The 17,078-nt window shown below is 46.7% G+C and overlaps 1 protein-coding gene across 13 annotated transcripts in view; it reads left to right on the forward strand.

The window, feature by feature from the left end:
* Positions 1-17,078, forward strand: part of LOC127687708 (uncharacterized) — a 472,408-nt gene that overhangs the window by 264,697 nt on the left and 190,633 nt on the right. The gene's annotated exons all lie outside the window — the stretch shown is intronic.

A 17,078-nucleotide genomic window follows, 5' to 3' on the forward strand; every position in this document is an offset into this window, starting at 1 on the left:
GCAGAGACCCCTGTTATCACGCAGCGGCAAGGCTTGCCAGCCCTGCTCAGAGGATGAGGAGTCAGAGTCGTCAGAGTCTGAGAAGGCAAACTCCCAGCACAGCATCCGGCCTGGCTGGTGAGCGTTCACACACATTTGTGATGTCCATGCGTGTGCTTTACCAATGCTTACTGAATCACACAACAACCCCAGGAGGGAGGGGCAGCTCGTGTGTGCAGCTTTGGGGAACAAGGCTGAAGCACCCGCAGTGTCTCCAACATCAGCATCAGAGCAGCTGAGATGCTGGTTTGCACTGTAGGTGGTCCCCCTACCTCTTTGTCATCCCCAATGCCCAGCAACAGGAAGTGGGGACAGCACAGACTTAGCCAAGTCCTGCACTGCGATCTGCATGCGACCCCTCCTCCCTGTGACTTGCTTTTGGAGTGCCTCCATTTCTTTCTCTGAAGAAACCCAAGTCACGCCATGATGGTCCATGGACTGATACACTGAGTGTGCCTGAAATCTCCTGCACAAGACAGGGCTCCACGAACCTTCAGTTCCTTTCCACCCTCAGGGTAGAAGGCGATTACAAAGACTGAATGGAGAACTTGAGCAGGTGTATGGAAAGTGGGCAGAGCAAGCAGGGAAGCAAGGTCAGGAGAGGATGCCCCACACCAAGAACCAGTGTCCCAGTGACCTTGAAATCTGGCATGGCAACTATATGAGACCCTGTGCCAGGGAGTGGTTTTAGTGGGGGGCACGGGTCGAAGTTCAAGGACACTGGGATGCTAACAGCATCAGAGTTAGCAGGAGAGGGAAGCTGTAAGAAGGAAGGCTGGAAACAGCAGAAAGAAAACTCGCCAACAAAAATAGAAGGAGCTTGCATTTTTAGTGCATTCTCAGTGTGCCAGATGCTACACTAAGCACTTTACAGACTCCCTTGGTGCCACCTCACATCTCCACAGGGCAGGTTATTATTAACCCCATCCTACCAGCAGGGGTAAGAAGACTGGTTAAGGTCACACACTGAGGTGTCTGCTTTCATATTCCAACTCTACTCTTCCTGGGTTCCTTCCCTCAGCCTCAGCCACACTTGGAGAATCTTCCAGAACAAGTCACTGGGCTAGAACAATATAGACAGCCCCTGCCCTCAACAAAGCCATCTAGAAGCTGATGTTAGGGATGAGAGGAGATGATAAATATTTGGGAAATTTTTGTCAAATAGAGACTAAAACACAGAAGCTTCTGTTCTCACCAGCTCTACCAGCTTTAGAGAGAAATCGCCGTCTGCCTCACATATTGCCGGATTCTCTGTTGGACACGGCTGCTCTGCTGGACAGAGGCCTCAAGCCCCAGAGCTGAAGCAAGATGCACTGGGTGCATGGTTCATGGAGCGCTGAGTGACCCAGGGAAGCAGAAGCAACAGGGAAGTCACACTCTTGCAATCCCAACAGTGCTGCAATGAAGGAACGGCAGGTGGCTTCCAAATGCCTCCCCCAGATGCCAAGTTCATCCTACCAAGCAGTGCAAGAAAGGAAGAGCAGAGGAGACATCTGAGAAGGGCCAGATTCAAGGCTGAGCCCGTCATGGCGGGCCAGCAGAGGGAGGGACAGAGGAGGAAGCACCGGAGGGCCAAACAGAGCAGGGCTTCTGCACAGCTCCCATGGCTGCTCTCCTGGGAATGCCAGCCCAGGAGCAGGCGCCTTCACCTGACTCTTCAGCCACTCCCAAGGAGGCAATGAGCATGGAAGAGCCAAACTCAAGATGTGGACGTCTTAGCCTGGCATGGAGAAGCAGACCTGGAGCCCAGCACTTCAGAGACTGAAGCAGGGCCAGGCAAGATGGTTTCATGGATACAGGCATTTGCCATGGAAACTGAAAACCCGAGTTCTAGCCATAAGATCACGTGGTAATAGGACAAAATCAATTCCACAAAGTTGTTCACTGGCACGTCCGCATGCACCCTAAGACAAGCACATATATGTGTACACACACAATGGATAAATATTAATTTCTTAAGGGGTGAAGCAGGTACATTGTAAGCTCAAAGCCAGACCAATCTACACTGTAAATTCCATGTGGGCCTGAACTACACAATGAAATTCTGCTCAAAACCAAACAAACTCTTTAATTTTATCTTAAACTAATGTTTTGGGACTCCTAATGCATCAGATGCTAAGCTGGCTCTGACACAGATCATTTCATTTAAACGTCAAGGTGTTTAATTTAAAGGTAAAACCAGTCCCCATCAACAATCAGATCATCCAAGCGTTAAGCAGCTTATACACTGTCAAGCTAATATGCTGTAGGATCAGGATACAAGGCCATGTGGTCTGACCTCAGGACCCGCAGCCTTAACCAAGACCTGTTATCACTTCCTAAAACAGTCCCTGAGGAGTTTGTGACAAGTTAATAAAGATAATTTTCAGTCCATTAAAGGAAATGGGCACACGGCCGCAGCACTCAGGGACACACCTGTGAGCATCCACGTTCTTACTCAGGATGTGAGCCCATCATTTCAACTACACAGCAATTACACACCTGCTCTGGAAGGCCCCTAGGATGACTTGCAATGAGGAGAGTGGTTATTTAATTTTAAAATAGGGGAAACGGGGATATTGGAATTTCACAATAGGTGAAAAACCAAATGACCATTTATGGATGATGGGTAAACAAAATATGGTAGAGGCACACCAGGAAATATGACTCCTTAGCAAATAAATAAATAAACAGGAATGTGTTCTGACACAAGCTACAGTATTGATAAACTCTGAAGTCATTATGCTGAGTGGGAAAAAAAATCTACCCAGGAGAGGTACGGAAGAAGAGTCCATTTGAATAAAGTATCTAGAAGAGTCAGACTTTAGAGAGTGGATGTAGTAAAGGGACTGAGGGAAGTCCAGGTGTAATTGCTTGTTCAATGGGCACAGAGTTTCAGTCTGGGAAGACAGAAACGGTCTGAAGCCTAAGGATGCATGTGTGTGTATGTGGGAGGGGGGGCACTCAACTCAAAACTTGCAATTTACTTAAAGGATAAAATACTGTATGTATTTTATCACAATAACAGTTAAAAACCAATACATAGGATGCCCGTGTCCTGATGGACTTTAAATGCTACATTTGCTTCATGCTCTGTGGAGCAAAGTGGTCCCCCAGTAGAGATGGAGGACTTATTTAGGAGCCTGGGGCATTCTTCCTGAGACAATGCAAGGTCAGTGTCAGGCTCAAGGCCACCTTAAAAGCAATGGAAAACAGGCTGTGTGAGATCTGAAGGCTATTCCCCACTGAGTTCCAGTATCTAAGAAAGGTGAGCTCAGCCTGCATCTGGAATGAGGGCAGAGAGCTGGAAGGCTGACCTGGGTCAGAGACTGTGGCCAGGGATGCAGATTCCCTGAGACTTCGGTTTCAGCCACATGCCTGGCTCAGAGCAAGCGGGGAGGACCCCTCCTCTAAATCAGTATCACCACTTATTGCCTGTAAGATACACACTGCTCACATAATGAGCATTCATCAGCACTCACACAGTTAATCTGTGTGTCATCCCTAGGAGCTTTTATTTCAGCACAATTTCCATTTTACAGAGATGGAAATGAGGCTCCAAGAAGCCCAGAGCAGCTCACTGTCACCACAGTGGTGAGGCCAACGCTTGGCCTCTGATCCAAACCCTACCGTCTGAACTACTGAGGTGGCTAACTGACTTTATGAGACAGTGTGTTACTAGGCTGCTCAGCCTGGCCTCAGCCTCCTGGGCTCCTGAGATCCTCCTGACTTAGCCTTCCTGCTAGGTGGAAACCCAGGGCAGTCGCCACTCGCTTTGCACATTAAATATAGCTCGGGCTTGCCTGGCATACTCAAGACACCCTTAGGAGTGAACAATGACACAAAAGTCAGCATTACCCAGAAGGCCACATGCTGCCAGGCCATTAATTAAGTCCCTATGACATTCTCAGTCCCCTTTCACACTCCCTGATACTAGCAAGGCCGATTTGGGGTAAGGACCACAAGCATTCTCAGGTCACTTGCGAGTCACCTTCAAACTTAACTTGCAGCCACAAAACTGTAAAACTTCAAGCTCCCCTCCCCCCTCCCCCCCCAATCTCCTGGGTGAGCCAGCCAGCCAGACCTGCCCAACAGGACCTGGAAGCGAGCTATCACTTCAAATTGGGCTTTCAGAGGCCATTTAAGGCAGGAGTAGGAAAGTCTTCTCCCTGAGGAAAACCATCTGAACTACTGGGAGAAAAATCAATCTTGATCACGTGAGTAGAAGGAGCTTAAATTAGGGTTTCTTCAGAGTGAGAAATCTAAAATGACTCTCTTGTCACAGCGTTTGGGAAACACAACCAACAAAAACAATATGTATTTTTAAGAGAAATCATCCCCCAGTCTTACATTTTCATCCAATTAAGGGAGAAAAGCAAAGAGAAGACTGAGTACCAGGAAGAAGGAGCTGAAAGGCAGAGCCAGTCTCCTGAACTCAGCCTGCCACCCTCTCAGAGGCCAGCTCTACACAGCAGGGGTGCGGCCCTCAGCGCACATCTCCCCTTTCTGTGCTGCTAACATCCACAGAGAGTCTATGACATAAAAGAGAAAAGAAAAACCACTAAGACTCACTAGCTATTACCACTACTGTTCTTTGCTTACAAAAAAATAAAAAGTAGTATTTGGGGCTAGAAGGATGGCTCCGAGTTAAGAGCACTCACTGACTGTGCTTGCTTCCAGCAGACCCAGGTTTGACTCCCAGCACCCACAGGGTGGCTGAGGTCTGTAACTCCAGGTTTGCCTTGGACCTGGAGTTACAGATGCTTCTGGCCTCTGTAGGCATTGCATGCACATGATGTACAAATATACATACAGGTCCAAGGAAATCTGATGGCCTCTTCTGGCCTCTGTAGGCATTGCATGCACATGGTGTACAAATATACATACATACATACATACATACCTACATACATACATACATACATACAAAACACATATGCATAGAAATAAATAAATCTAAAAAGCCAGTGTACATAGCATAAACACCTTTATCTCTTCCAGTATTCACTTGGTGTTTAGAAGCATTTTTTGAATCACAGACAGGGTGTTCCTTTGGTTAGCACAGGCTAGCCTGGAGTTCACTCTCCTCCTGCCTCAGCTTTCATAGCAATGGGAGCTGTGTTACTGTGTCACGTTTGAAGACGTGATTTCTTTGAAAGGTTATACAACAGTCCCTCACGTGAAGGCATCCCACCACATATTTAAATTTCCCTCGTTGTTTGTTCTTAAGATAACTTAGCCTATGCTAGTCTGGAACTTGCTTTGTAGCCTAGGCTAGCCTAAAATCCTAAATCCTCCTGTCTTACCTTCCTGAGTGCTACATTATAGGCCTGAATTCATTTCTCAGCTGAGGGATAAAAGTGTAGACGGAACATACTGACCACCTATCACAGGACAGTTCAATAGCTGTGTGGTTCACACCAGCTAAATGTCTACAGCTCCACAAGTGTTTTTCATCTCTTTATGGTGAAAGCCTTCAAGATTCTTCCTTGTAATTTTTAAAATATACGGCATGGTATTATTATTATCCACAGACACCTGGCTGGATAACACGTCTTTTTCTTTTAATTATAACCACTTCTTCATTCTATGTGTGCATGTGTGTGCTCACACCTAACTTCTTCTGACTGCAGCTTGCTGTATAAAACACACATTTTCTATTGTATGCTTAGAATATTTTCCCATTACAGATGACATCTCGCTGAATATATACAAAACTTCTTTGGTATAATTCCAGCAAACGGAACTGTGAATGGACAATTCTAAGGCTCCTGACACCAGCTGCTGAATAAATGCAATAAACACAGCAAGCAATGCAGCACAGGTGCAGCTCTAGACATGCAATGCAGCACGGATGCAGCTCTAGACATGCAATGCAGCACAGGTGCAGCTCTTGACGTGCAATGCAGCAGCTCTAGACATGCATGGGCCAGCTGAGGCCACACCAACTCTGGGATCTGTCCCGTGGCTGAGCAGCTCCCACTTCTGCATGTGGGACTGCACCTTGGAATCAGTGTGAAAGCGTCCCTGCCAGCACTGGTCATGCCACCTCATAGAGCACTTAATGCCTGGTTGCTAGGAGCACCATGCTGTGACCCTGGGGATGCAGGCAGAGATGAGCTCTGCTCCCCACTGTATCCTCCTGTTCGACCTTTTCATCTTCCACCAACAGTTCCCAAACTATTTTTAATTGATTTTTTAATTTTGTGTGTGTGGATGTTTCTTGCCAGTGTTAAGTGATGTAAGTCCCTGGGGATCAAAAGAGGGTATGAAACTGGAGGTACAGCTGGTTTTGAATTAAATGTGGGTACTGGGAACTGAACCCAGGTCCTATGCAAAAGCAAGCAAAGAATTTGGAATTCTTACAACTTAACCACTGGGCCATCTCCCCAGCCCAATTTTTTTTTTTTTTTAAAGAGACAGAGTCACAATTTTCTACTGCCCAGTCTGGCTATAAATTCGTGAGGTCAAGCAACCATACCTCACTCTCTCAAGTAGCTGGGACTGTAGGTGGGTCACCACCTGCTTTTATTTATTTATTTATTTATTTTATTTTGAGGGAAGGGGTGAGACAGAGTCTCTCTGCACAGCTCTAGCTGTCCTGGAATTCAATATGTAAGCTAGGCTGGCCTCAAACTTGCAGAAATCCACCTGCCTCAGCCTACCAAGTAGCTTGGACTGCAGATGGGCCACCACCTAGTTTTAAACTCTTCATATCCCTGTCCTTACCAGAAAGTCACATGTCCAAGGAATCTGAAGTGAGAAAGATCTGGGACTTTGGACAAAGCCTCTGGTATTCCAGAGTCCTAGTTTGTGACATGACAGTAAGGCTACCTCCCTCTGGAATTACTGGAAAGATTAGTGATGGAAAGTGAGAAGTGTTCAGTCACTGTGATAAGAACCTAGAAGATACAAAACAAATGATAGTTCTTTCAAAAAAAATTATAACAAATAACAAAACCACCAAAAAATTGTCTAATCCTCTGCCACTGGAGGAGATTAAAGACTCACACAGCTGTCTCACTTGTCTGACACTTATCCAGCCCCAAATGCCTGCAGGGCCTCAAACCGTGAGGTGCATGCCAAACCCCAGGGCAAGGGAGGACAGTAAGCATGGCCAGTCTGGCAGCATGCATCTGGTCAGAGTGGAGTCCAGGAGCTCCCAGTGAGCTGCACTCAGATGGGACGAGGACAGGCACAGCAGACCACAAAGAAGCGGCTGGCCAGGCCAGGGGTCTGGGAGTACCAGGAGGAGCCAGTGGGGAAGAGGCTCAAGGAATAGTGGCTCCTCCCAGCAGGACCAAGTATGTGACAAGAATAACAACCCTCCCCTGCTGACACCCCCCTCCCCCCACCCCTACCCCCACCCAGGCAAAGCTGCCATTGTTCACAGGGACAGCAGAGGTGAGTCACTGTGACATTGTCTACCACTCTATCAGCAGGAAACAGCTGGACTGGCCAATACACCAAATGCAGGACACCTCAATCTCCCCAGGGCCCCCCAGGGCCCTTCCCTGCTTAGACATCCAGCATCCTGCCTGCCTGTCCCCTTGAGAGCCCTGACCAGCCTCAGGCATCCATCCTGCACAGACAACTCCGTTTCCTGCCTCCATATTTCTGAGGCAAAACTCTGAGCTGCATTTTGGAGACCTTAGAGCTGGTGGCTCCTGGACGACATGAAAACAGGCAACAGGCAGAACAACGGCGCTGCATTTATTCAGGAAAGACACTTTCCCTAGACTAATGCCCGGGCAGGTGGGCACCACCCAATGCCACAGCATGTTCAGACAGAACAAGGACCATTCTGCCTCTGAAAAGGGGGTGGGCGGATTCTTCCCAACTTCCTTATCTACAGATTTGACACAGGCTGGTGCAGATAAAGGCCCTTTCCATGCTGAGATTCATAACCAGCTAAAACAAACAAACAAACAAAACACAATAAAGAAGTTGGTTTGTGGCCTCAAGTCAGAGGACAGCCCCACCTGTGTCCTATCTCCAAAGTTTCTTAGCTGTGTCTCCTGGAGCGCACTTTACTTGACATCCTTTGATGAAAGTCTATAGCAAGTGTCTGTGGGGGATAGCATGTAAATTATTGAGGTCAACATAGCCACATCCTCACATGGTCAAGACCAAATGATCCAGCACTACTGTGGCAGAGGCAGGTGAAATTCTGTGAGCTCCATGCCAGACAGGGCTATATATACTAAGGTCTTGTTTCCAAAACAAATGATAGGTAGGTACGTAGATGGATGTATGGATGTATGGATGTATGGATGGATGGATGGATGGACGGGAGGGTGGGTGGGTAGATGGGTGGATGAAAAATGAATGGGTGGGTGAGTAGATGGATGGATGGGTGAGTGGATGGATGGGTGGATGGATGGATGGGTGAGTGGGTGGGTGGACAGATGGATAGATGGATGGACGGATGGATGGATGGATGGATGGATGGATGGATGGATGGATGGATGGACCGGTGGGTGTGTGGATGGGTGGATGGGTAGGTGGATGGATGGATGGGTGAGTGAGTGGATGGATGGGTGGATGGATGGATGGGTGAGTGGGTGGGTGGGTAGATGGATGGATGGGTGAGTGGATGGATGGGTAGATGGATGGGTGGGTGGATGGGTAGATGGGCAGATGCATAGATGGATGGATGGATGGATGAATGGATGGATGGATGGATGGATGGATGGATGCATGGATGGATGCATGGATGGATGGGTGGATGGGTGGATGGGTGGATGGATGGATGGATGGATGGATGGATGGATGGATGGATGGTTGGATGGGCTGAAGTTCAAGTCCGTCAGAGTGGCTACAAGTTTCAACTTACCCAGCCTCAATCCTCATGTATATAACTCTCTCCTGGTTGAGGTATGAGCTCTAACCCTGAACAGTATCACTGGGGCCTGAATATATCCATGTTTATATGGGATTCATCTTATTTTAAACCTCAGCCTCCAGGGCTGGACGTGGGGGCACACACACTTGGAATTTAGCACCTGGGAGACAAAGCAGGAAGGTCAGGAGTTCAAGGTCATCATCTCTGACTACAGAGTGGATTCCCAGCCAGCCTGGTTTTCATGAGACTCTCTCTCAAAAGAAAACCAAATCTCCATCTCCACTTCTAAGGATTACAGTTAAAAACAAAACAAAAAACAAAAAACAAAAAACAAACCCCAGCTTGGGTAGGAAGTTATGGGATCGAGGGTGCTCAGGGTTTCATGAAGTCACTTCAAGAAGGTCGGTGCTGGCGTAGGCCTGTGATCTCAGCACTCTGGGAGGCATAGGCAGGCGGATTTCTGAGTTCGAGGCACCTGCTCCTAAAGGAGAAAGGCCCTTTAGCCCATAGTCATTGTCCACCTTTCCTGACTAGAGTCCCTGATCCCTTCCCCCACACACAGACAGAGGAGGCCCACCCTCCTCTTCTGATGGGCACAGCACCACGAGGGCCAGCTGCAGTGTAGGTCCAAAAAAAAAAATCAAATATGTTACACTCCCCCAGGGCTGAAGCCAATTCTGCGACTACCTTTCTTGACCCATGTGCCCTACGATTAATGTTTCCCAAAGCCAGTAAGCCTAAAAGAATTTGCTGGTGAGAAGACAATACAGAAGACCTCACCAGCCCTGCATATGCACAGGGTTCTTCTGCATGACAACATGTGAGCTCCTCAGACAGAAAGACTGTCCCACCTGACCTGTCGCAGACTGCAGTGTTCTACAAGAGAAGGTACAGGGCACCCACAAGTTCATCCAGCCCTGGGCATGGTGGCAGGGAGGCCTGCCTCCCCATTTGTTAACTCCCTCTTGGCCACATCTGTATTCCAGAAGTGTTACCTGAGACTGTCACTTTCCCCATGGCTCAAGGCATGGTCCAGTGAGCATCCTCAGGCAAGAATAATCCCTTTTTGGTAGGATGTGAACAACCATGACTCGGGGATAACCAGCGCATGGGGTGGAGTGTAACACTTGTTCTATGCCCAATTTTGGTGTAACTATGGAAACCCCAGCTCTCCCAAAGATGGGCCTTCTCATCTGAGCGCTACACAGAAGGTACTGGCTGCTTCTGCACTGATTCCTACTCTATTTGGTGAGCTGTCATCACGGCCCACAGCCCACTCCTGGGTACCACACAGTGTTATAGGACCATCCTGGCAGGAAACCAGAGATCTAGATAAAACAAGCAGAGAATGTTGAAACCTAGGCACCTAACCCTAGCATAACTACAGCTCTCCTTTTGCTCAGAGCACCTAGCCCTAGTTGTTTCAGTGCTTGAGGAATTGGACTGTCTAGTAATTATCTGCTGCTTCCTTGAAACTGTGGCCCCAGAGCATACTAAAGCTTCATCACTCCTCCCAGCCACGGAGATCCAGTAATGGGGCCCGGGGAAGGAGGAATAAGATTGCAACCAGGGAGTCAGGTATCAGAGAGAACCTCCTGGATCTTCTATGGGAAGCTGACTTCCCATTTGCTTCAAAGTACCAAACACCCAACACAGCAGGCTGAGAACCTCTGCCCAGCCTTTCCAGAAGCCTGGCTGAGGTTTATGGCTTTGCCCAGAATGCCAGAGTGCTCAAAGGAGTGCAGAGTCAGCTTTATGCATGCCCATCCGCAGTTAGCGCTGGGATGTATGGAGCCCATAAGCTGGCCAGGCACCCCCAGTGTCACCACAGAAACATATGGTGTCCCTAACTCACCCAGGTGCACTAGGCTGCACTCCCTCCCAAATTACAGCCTTCACCAAGTCCCCTTGCTGAGCTATCCAAGGAGGCTGCTGCGAGTTTATGCCTGGGGTGCAGAATGCTTTCACAGTGAACCTCTTGGCTGCAAAACATTTCTTTTCCAAAAGATGCTGCCAGGAAGCTGGGAGAAAAGAAAGGGGAGTGCAAAGGCCCACTCAGTCTTTGTTTTTCTTTGAAGAATGCACACAGGCCAGAAGGCAAGAGAGCAGGGCTGAGCTCTGGGGGTGTGGCCCGCCTGGGGCCAGCCATGCCCCAGGGAGAGGTGAGTTTGATAATGGATAAGCTGTCCAGAACCTGGCAGAGCTTCACCTCAGCTAGGAGAGAGCAACCTCAGAACTGGGAGCAGGATTCATTAGCACCCTGCTGCTGACTCTTCCCTGTTTCCTCCTGCCTCCCAGCCACAGATGACATTTCACAGGGAGAGAAGAGCTACCTAGGCATGAGGCTCTGCACGAGAAAACCATTAAAAAGAACACCTTGTGCGAAGTCAAAATGCGAGTCCAATGGTGAGTTGCCTGAGAAATTTGGGAAAGTGTCATCTGTGAGTCAAAAGGGCCGGGTCCTCCTCTTCCACAGCTGTGGTGACAAGAGAAAGCCTGGAACCTAGGACAGATTTGTTGAACAAAGGAACAGATGAAATCCCAGCAGACCTAGACCTGGGGTGCCCATCTGGCTTTGTTAAAGGCCTGTCATCCAGACTGACAGTTTTCAAAGAGACAATAAGAAACAGCAGCGGGTATCTAGAAGCTAAGCTCTTGGCTACTTTCAAAGGGCAAACACGCTGAAGGGGGTATGGGGGCAGACTTAGGAGCCTGAGGACAACAGACACTATCTATTACAAAACCCAGGACTCTGTTAGACAATCTGCACACACCCTCCCCACACCCGGAGCACACCAAATCTACCCAAGACAGCGCCTGGAAGCAGCACGGGAACAGAATCCCCTTCTTAGTGATGACCCTAAGTGACTCGCCTAGGAGGAACAGCATCCTAGGCAGAGAAGGGGGCTGTTCCGCTGCTGCCCAGCAGTCTGTGCAGTCTGATTCCTGGTCCGTTCTCCTACCCCTGTATACAGGTACGAACTGTGCTCCTATATAGTTCCATCCCTGGGTACACACCCCTGAATGTGGCCTGGCCAGTTGTGTCACAAAGAAACATAACCTCTCTCCCACCCTAGAACAGCATCTTTACTATAGTAGATAGCAGAGTCTTCCCTTTCTCAGCAGTAGCTGGATTTTGTGTTGGGAGCATCCAGAGCCCAGATCTCAGTGCCACTTAACAGATTTCAACTGAAAGACTACTAGCTTCCTTCATAGTGAGAAAGCATATTGTAGGGGACCACCTGAGAGCCAGAGTCAACCGCCGCACATGCGAGCCAGGCTCCCCAGGACCCTCCAGGATCTGAAGAGTGACCAGTGGACTGCCACCGTGTTAAAGCTTTGGCATGGGCACAGGCAGCCGAGCTCAGAAGACAGAGCTAACCCACAGCACAGAGAGGTGGACAGCAGTTACCTGAACCCACTGAGTCTTGGAGCCGGCTATTCTGCTGCTTAGAAAACTGACACAAAAGCCATTCAGCTAGTCTGCACGGCCACTGAGAGGAATGGGGTCATGCTGCTGTGGAAAGATGGCTGAAGAGTGAGTGAATGAGTCAGTCGACCTGTGGAAGGAGAAAGTCGAGCAGGGCAACGGCCAGATGCCAGCTTACCATAAAAATATCTGGAAAGTGTCACAGAGATGGCTCAGTGGGCAACAGTACTCACTCCCAAGCCTATAAACCCTAAGTTTCTTCCTAGGACTCACATGGTATGAGACACTGACTCCCACAAAATTGCCCTATGAACCTCATACATGCACCCTCTGACACATATGTACACCACCAATAAACAAACATGAAAAAATACCTTTTCATCTGGAAAGAATACAAACCAAAGGATGAATGACCATCATCCCTGAAGGGCAGAAGTGGGGGAGATTTTACATTTCTATAATATATGCAATTCTGAATGTCTGTTTTATGTCTACAACAATAGACAGAGGAGGAGGAAGAAGCAGAGGCCGTTGCTGTCTTAGAAAGTTCGTTTTGGTGTCTGCTCTAAGCTTGTGTCTGCTGAAAAATCCTTTCTCATTCCACAGCCTCTGCTTCCCAGTGCTGTCTTCCCAAACCCAAACCTCTCTGCTCTGGGGAGCACTTGAGGCACCTGGGAGTAAGGACCCCACCCTCCTGGCCAGCAGACTCCTTCTCCATGCAAACAACACTTGTCTCCACCAATCTACAAGCTTGCCAACCCCCACCCCTGCAAGCACACAGAGCCCCTTTCCTGAATCTACCCAAACCCCAGCCCCTTCACCACAGTCCTCCCTTGATGGACTGCCCTGTATTATTCTGCCCCTCCCAGCCTGGCACTTCTCCCTCCCCCATTCCCAACTATCCTCTGCAGCAAACCAGTGAGACCCAGTGACAATCTACTGTCTATTTAGTGACTCGTGTCATGGTTTATGTTGTAAGTGCTCTGCCTCGTTAACCAGGAGTTCCACGTGCTGCATGCATGCATGCATACATACATACATAATAGCCACACAAGTCCACAGGCTGGCTGCAGACTTAATTGCCTTTCTGAGAGACCAAAGGGCTCTTCCTCACTCGGGTCCGTGCAATCTCCATGTCCAATTTTTAAACAAAGCTGTTTAGATTCTCCCAGGATTAAGAGAAGTGGGAAATTGCAAGCCCAGACCTCAACCTCATTTTCTCTAAAACAAAACATGTCACTCTGAGTGCGTACATACCCGAAAAAACGCACTCCACTCAAACCCAGCCAGACACCCTGCTGCTCAGAGCACTCCTCCCATAGGCTGCAGCCCCAGTGGAGGCTAGAGGCTTGCTGAGACAAGATCTGCTCATCAGTCCCTGGCACCTCCACCCTCAGGCTGGTTGAAGTGTTTGGGCACACCACTCCATGGTAGCTCACCAGATCACAGGGAGCAGGCAGAGTTCCCAGTACTATGCCTGTTAAAGAGAGGCACAGGTAAACACTGATCCACTGAGAGGCCACAGCTGGGCTTCTCAGCGGAGTCCCAGAACACCACCACCATGTTCTTGTCTGTGCAGACTCACATGGGCACAGTGAGGCATGCACAAACACACTAACACACATGCGCATCATCAGACCCTGTTACACGTGAACTCTGGGCTTACCACTGACCAAGATCGCTCCCCATGCACCACTCCTCCAGAGGCTCTGACCTCGAACCAACAATAATACTCCCATCATATTTCCTGAGCTGTGGTTCTGGGAGTGTTCTTCTATTCCTGCTTTCTTAAATTTGTTCTTCTCATAGTGTTCCAGATTTTATATGTGTTCTGTGTCAGGAAGTGCTCAGATTTTGCATTTTCTTTGACCAATGAACCCATTTCTCCCATCATAACTTTTATGTCTGAGATTCTCTCTTCCACCTTGTATTTGGTAGGTGATGCTTGCCTCTGTGGTTCCTGTTTCTCTTCCCTAGGTTTTGCAACTCCAGGACTCCATCAGTTCGTGCTTTCCTTTAGGAATGTACGAATTTCCTTCTTAATAACCCCTATCATCTTTATAAGCTAGGGTTTAAGGTCATTTTCCTGACTTTAACACCAGCTTCAGTAGTGTTAAGTTGTTCAGGGCTTGCTGGAGGATAGCTGGGTTCTGGTGTTGCCATATTGCTCTGGCACTTGTTGGTTTGGTTCTTACACTGGGCTGCAGACATATTATCATCTCTAGTGTTGATTAGATCTTCCTCATCCTGACAGCCCTCGTTGGGAAGAACACAGAGTGTTAGGCCTGCCAGGGAAGTTCATGGAATGGCACACTCTTTACCTTGTCTGGTTGTACCTCAAATAGACCTGAATATTTCTAGGGTCTCATATGCCTCATCAGGAAAGCAGGCAGAGCTGTGTTCCTGGTGATGCACTCAAATGACAAATTGTAGCTCATCTCTGCTGGCTGAGAAATGGAATGGTATGACCTGGATACCCCAGGGGCTCCAGGAGGCCTCCTTAGGATGGAAGGCAATGGAGTTAGGGGGACAGAATGAAGTTTAACTCTGATTTATATGCTTCAGGTAGATGTGGCAGCCAGTTCTAATTCTTAATGGAGAGATGCGTCATAGTCATGTTTATTTTGCACTGTGTCTATTTGTTTCAAGAATATTATATGGATCATTTATGACCTTAAATATGAAAGAATATCTTCCTCAAGGTAGGAAAATTTGGTAACTTATTTTCCTGCATGTATATCACTGTGTAGCTCAATTTTTCTCTGTGTTTTTATTGTGGCTGAGAGGTAAATAATTATATAGAATAAAAATGGAAAAAGAAACAAAACATGGTGGTGAGTTACTTTAATCCTGGCATTCAGAAGGCAGATGTAACAGAACTGAGTGGTTTTCAGGCCGGTCTGATTTATATAGCATGTTCCAGACCAACAAGGTTACCTTTGGAAACACTGGACCATTACTTTTTCGAAAATGGAAAATATAAATTATTTTATCTTGCTCCTAGTTTTAGTAGAAATGGCTTCTATTTCTGTCCATTTATTACCATACTGGCTACAGCTTGCCATAACCATTCGTTTTACTTTTGCAATATCTTCTCTGTTTTCTTCTGTTGTTTTCCCAAAATGTTCTAAAAGAAACATATAGAACAATGGTAGGTCTTGCTTATATGTCCTGATCAGAGTCCATCACTTAAATATGACATGACAGAAAATCAGATTTAGAGGCAAGAGCCATGGAGGAATAGTCTATTGACTGGTTTCCATGCCTACTTGAACATGGTGAATGATCATTCTGATGTGTTCTTTGATTCTGTTAGTGAAAATTTTATTGAGTATCTTTGCATCAATATTTAAAAGGTAAATTAGTCTGAAGTTCTCTTTCTTTTGTTGGGTCGATGTATGGTTTTCTTTCGCTTTAACTGTGACTTCAAAAATAAATTGAGTAGTTTCCTTCTGTGCCTATTTTGTGGAATAATTTGAAGAATATAGGTATTAGGTCTTCTTTGAAGGTTTGACAGAACTCTGCACTAGACCCATCTGGTCCTGGGCTTTCTTTGGTTGGGAGGCTATTAATGAGACAATCTATTTATGTTGGGGTTATGGGTTTTTTTTAGATGTTTATTCAGATCCTGAATTAACTTTGCTCCCTGGTATCTGTGTAGTAAATCTTCCATTTCAGCCATGTTTTCTAGTATTTAGTTTGATTGTTTTAGTAAATGCTTTTGTGGTAGAATCTGATTATTATTTTAATTTCATCAGATTTTGTTCTTATGCCTCCCTTTTCCTGTCTGATTTTTTTTTTTTTTTGATTTGGGTACTGTTTCTGTGCCCTCTGATTAGTCTGGCTAAGGGTTATCTATTTTCTCAAAGAATACCCTCGAGGTTTTGTTGATTCTTTTTAGAATTCTTTTTATCTATACTTGGTTGATTTCAGCCTTGAGTTGGATTATTTCCTTCCATCTACTCCTCTTGGGTCCATTTGCTTTTTTGTACTAGAGCTTTCAGTTGTGCTGTCATGCTGCTAGTGTATGCTTCTTCCAGTTTCTTTTTGGAAGTGTTTTGATATCATGTTCCTTCATTTTCATTAAATTCTATAGAGTCTTAATTCCTTATTTCTTCCTTGACAATGGTAAAGTATTGTTCAGCTTCCATATGTTTATAGCCTTTCTGTTATTTTTTTTTGCTATAGAAGACTTAGTCTGTTGTAATCTGACATAGTACAAGGGAGTATTTCAATCTTTTTTCTGTTGAAGCCTGTTTTGTAAGCAATTGTGTGGTCAATGTTTGAGAAGGTACCATGAGGTAAGAAGAAGATACATCATTTTGTTTTAGGATTAAATGTACTATAGTTAATTGTAAAATGGTTCATTTGGTTCATCATTTCTGTTAGTTTCACTGTGTCTCTGTTTAGTTTCTGTTTCAATGACATTTACAGTGATGAAAGTGGGGTGCAGAAGTTTCCCACTATTATTGTGTAGGGTTAAATGTGTGTTTTGAGCAGTAGTAAAGTTTCTTTTATGAATCTGGGTACCCTTACTTTAGGGGGAGAGATGTTCAGAATTGAGTCTTTTTCTTGGTGGATTTTCTGTTTGATGAATGCAGAGTGTCCTTTCTCATCTCCCTGGATAAATTTTTGGTTGAAAGTCTATTGGTTGTTATCTCCAGCTTGTTTCTTGGTACCATTTCCTTGAAAGATCCTTTTCCAGCCTTTTACTCTGAGGTAGCGTCAGTCTTTGTTATGAAGGAGTCTTTATGCTGTAAAATGCTAGATCATCTTGGTATATTC

The sequence above is a fragment of the Apodemus sylvaticus genome, chromosome 6 (genome assembly GCF_947179515.1).
Source record: "Apodemus sylvaticus chromosome 6, mApoSyl1.1, whole genome shotgun sequence".
NCBI classification, from domain to species: Eukaryota; Metazoa; Chordata; class Mammalia; order Rodentia; family Muridae; genus Apodemus; species Apodemus sylvaticus.